Below are 4,814 nucleotides of genomic sequence, written 5' to 3' on the forward strand. Positions count from 1 at the left end.
AAGAGCTGTGATCCCTATCCTTTAAGTTATCAGGGGCATAACCCAGATGCTCAGCCATTAGCTTGGCCAGTCGGGAGCAGAAGTAGTAGCTATGACCCCTGGGCAAGCTCCGCTGCTCAAAGATCTGACAAATATTAAAGTATAAAACTAACCTGAAATAACTTCAAATTTGTGTCAGGCAATGCAGTTTGGTGGTAATTTTATTTTATTTTATATTAGCAATTATCATGATGTGGACACAATTTATAGTGCCAAAAAAATGGTGCTGGATCAGAAATTGTTTATTCCATTAGCAATCAAATTATACTGTATTTCCCCATCAATATAATGAATAAATAATATTGCTATCTTTATATAATTAGACTTCCATTTGGCCCCATTATTTTATTTAAAAAAATAATATTGCCAATATATTAATATTAAGGTTATTAAGGTTAATAATAGCATAGGAGCAGAAAAACCTACAAATTCTGTGATTTTAGCTGTTTTTATGCTTTTTTTCAAACAAATACAGATCCAAAACCTCAATTCAATCAATAGTATTTCCCCTTAAACGTTTAGTTCTATCAGATTTCCAAACACATTTTTGCTTTTTTTTTCTGGATTTTCTGAGCAGTATTTTTCAGCACTTAAGCAATTTGAGAATCACCTCATATCACCCAAATGGCTGAATAATAACTCTGTTTGGAGGGGAAAAAACAATAGTTATTCATTAGCAATACATAAATTGGGGCTCTACCTGGCAATGATAATCTGTCACATCACTGTTCAGTCTTTTCTGGTATGGGCTCTTGTAGAAGCCACTGTGAATTTCGAGAAATAGGCAAAATAAATAATAATTTCTTGCCATCGCAATGTACGGTGATAAAAAATGCCACCAATTATAATTAAGCCTCTGAGTCTCCAGCCTGGCGATTTCTAATAAACATAAACCATGATCATTTTACAACACAAACTTTTTCAAATATATTAATGATAATTATTATTTTATTTATATAAAAAAAATTTCCAATAGGACTCTCAATACACTTTACAGATACCATGGACATAAAATAGAGGTTTAGATTTTCAGAAAATACAGAAACTATAAATAGAATGCAAAGGTGAGGCAGCCATTTTGAGTCATCAGTTACAAGGATTATTCATCCTACCCACAAAGGATGCAGGTGAGGCAGCCATTTTAGGTGCAATACATAGGATCAAATTTGGAAGATTAAACTGGGCAGAATAGGCAATCCATGGATGAGATGACAAATAATGTTGGTTTAAAAAATAGGAGGTGAAATAAAAAATACTTGCAAAATCATCAGACCAGGCATTGTTCATCCCACAAGACCAGTTAAGACAGCCATTTTATTTGCACTATGTAAGTAACAAGGGATGCAGTCAGTATATCAGTGGGAGCTATCCCGCTCGACGATATCCCGACACTGAGATACCAGCAGGAGCTATTCCACCCGAAGATATCCCGACACTGACATCCCGACATGGGACTAAAGATGGGCTTTGAAATCCCGACACCTATTATTAGCCCCACTACACAATCCTCACACCTGGCATACCAAACGAAGGTAAGTCGAGTGTCTTAGCGTTTAGCCGCAGGGGGGGAGGTTTAGGTTTAAGGACCCCCAGGGGGACTTAGCATTAGGCATCCCCCCCGGGATGGTTAGGGTAGGGATAGGGGGGTTTAGGGTTAGGTAACACTAGAGGGGGTTAGGTTTAGGGTGCGGGGAGGGGGGGTAGGTTTAGGCACTAACAGGGGGAGGTTAGGGTTAGGTACCACTAAGGGAGGGTTAGGGTAGGGAGAGGAGAGGGTTAGAGTACTTAACTGCTGCAGTCGGGATTTTGATCCTTCGGGCTGCCGGTGTCAGTATTTGATCCACCGGCATTACATACCGATTGTGCGAGAAAAGCAATACATCAAAATGCGACATACACTACAAGGGTAAAATGAAAATACACTAACAGGAAACCCACTATATAAATAATTCCTCATGTTACCCATCCTGTCCTTGAAAGTACCAGGCAAAGCAGCCACCTAGCAGTCTGTTGTTTGTGCAGATTCAGGAATTATTGTGTGTATAGATAGTGTATTGCAGATAGAAATACATGGAAAATAAATGAACAAAACAGGTGCCAATTGGCAAAATGAGTGAGGACAGAATGCATTAGTAACATTAACAGTCAATGTTAAGAAACAATGTGAGAAGTTGCAGGAGGAGTAGTGGCATACAGGGGGTGTAAAGCTTCAGAACTTGGAATAACATCCGGAAAATGCAGCTTTCACAATGGCAGGTCGAAGCCTGTTTGCAGGTCTTTAAAGTGGGATCTAGTCAGCATTCCGACCTGCAGGATGCTGACAGTCAAAATACCCGGCTCCAGTATCCCGACCACCAGCATCCCGAAGGTAAGTATCAGGGGTTAGGGGAGGATTAGCTTTAGGGGCTTGGGTTAGACTCTAGGAAGAGGGTTAGGGTTAGGCACTAAGGGGGAGGGTTAGGTTTAGGGTGCAGGGAGGGAGAGGTTAGGATGAGGCACTGTGGGGGAGGTTATGGTTAGGCACCAAAGAGGGCGGGTTAGGGTTAGGGGTAGGTGTAAGGGTTACCATTAGGGACCTTACCTTGTAGTGACGGGATTCTGACTGTCGGCATGCCACTGTCGGTATTCTGACCGACGACATCCCGACCACCAGGATCCCATACCCAACCCCTTTAAAGCCATGCTGTTACATACTACACACTGTCAGCTGGTACAGGGGGAGGGGGTTTCCGATCTGTATATTCAGCAGATGAAGTAACAGTGATGCACTGAAGATAGGATCACGGCTGCATACACATTATACTGGGGCGTGAAAAGTGGATAGAAAAGAAGAGACTTAAAAATATACTTCAACGTAAAATGCATCATTCCTAAATATTTTTGGAATGATCATGATCCACAAGAGACTAATGGCCTGATAATATAGATCGCATGCAATGGCGATATTTACGCAGATCGATCCGTTTTTAGCCATTGCGCATGCGTGTAAGCCGCACTGTGCATGCGCAGCGATCGTTTTCCTATCACGCTCACACAGAGGATTCAATAGCTAAGTAAGAGACAAGTAGGGGTATATTTACCAAGGTGCAGGTTTTTAGACCCAGAGATGTTGTTATTCTAGAACAGTGGTGGCTAACCTTGACACTCCAGATGTTGTGGAACTACATATCTCAGCATGCCTTGCCACAGTTTTGGCATGCCCTAATAGCAAAATGGTAGCAGTGCATGCTGGGATATGTAGTTCCACAACATCTGGAGTGTCAAGGTTAGCCACCAAGGTTCTAGAAGGTTCTAGATAAATGTTAAGAAGAATCTTATTGGTTGCTATGGGCAACATCTCCACTTCTTACAACCCGCACTTTAGTAAATATACCCCGTAGTCTGCATTTAGGGAAGGGAACAGGGGTGATTATAAAAATGCAGACATGTCAGGCCGATTATACACTATTCTCTGGGTGTGTATAAATTAGCCACTTCATCATTGCTCACAACAGGAGAGCCCTCTGCGTGTCTGGTGACCCAATGTGTCTGCGACAGCTTAGACTTGGGGCCTGATTCAGGCTCGCTCACTATCTGCGTACGCTCGCTGGCTGCGTTTGCAAATTTGTCAAAGTGACGCCACGGGAAGCGAACGCTCGCCAAGGCATAAGCACGCCCACCATGTATTAGCGAGCGGCCACTTTGTGTATGCGTATGCCCAATCGCACAGGCAGAGCCGCCCACCAGCACCACGTTATCTCCAGGAAGTGTATTAAAACATTGTTACATCGAGCACCATCTGATGCTAACGCAGCGCTTGAGGCAGTTTTACCCTACCGCAATCATTGCGAGGAAATCAGTGTAAAAAAAAGGCATGTGACGTGTACTATGACACTGCCTGTTAATTATGCACACCTCTAAACGGCATTGAAACACTCAGGCACACCAGCGTTCGCATCTCCAACCCCTGGTTATTAGTGTCCTGCCTCTGTTACCACCCACAAACGGCCTCTCCTGTCACTCATTACCCTGGGCTGCCTTTGCTGGCGAGCGAGAGGGTTGCGTTTGCACTGTTTAGTTTGTGCATGCGCAGAACGAAGCGTGCGCATGCACGTACGCAGAACATCGGGTCGCTTGCGAATGCACAGCACGAGCGAGTGGCTCTGAGTCAGGCCCTTAGATCTTAGAATTACTCAGACAGCTGATGGCCACCTTATATGCATTCGATGTTTCCAGTTTTGTGCACGAGCAGAAGATGTGAGATGCATTCAGTGGGTGTCTCTTAGCCCTGGATGGTAGGGGGGGGGGTCATTAGCATATTTTCACAACTGTGATCTGTGAGACATCGCAGCTGCGATAGCATTTGCGTGCGGTTCTGAATTAGGCCATGAAACATTACAATTATGATATTGATCACATTTCTGTGTTGTTACTTATTATACAAAGTTTTTTATTGAGTTTTAGGGGCCTAATTATTATGGTCTAAAACAAATCATCTTGTGTCAAAATAAATTGGTAAACTTTTGGTTAAATGCTTTATTTTACAATTGCGTCACGAGCTGGTGATAGTGATCACATGATGGCTGTGGTATTTGTACAAATATAGTTCTTGGTAATTTGCAGATCTCTGGCTTTCTCATGAGAAGCTATTGCTGGAGAGGGCTACTGTCGGAGAAACTTGAAGAAAGCCACCACAAGCGATAGCACTTGAAAATAGTACAATTCCCTTTCTCTGTCTAAAACACAGGATAAAAGTGTTTTTTATCTTCATAAATCATCCTCTAAATCTATTTAAA

This window comes from Taudactylus pleione, unplaced genomic scaffold, assembly GCF_031769625.1.
Source record: "Taudactylus pleione unplaced genomic scaffold, aTauple2 ptg000435l, whole genome shotgun sequence".
NCBI classification, from domain to species: Eukaryota; Metazoa; Chordata; class Amphibia; order Anura; family Myobatrachidae; genus Taudactylus; species Taudactylus pleione.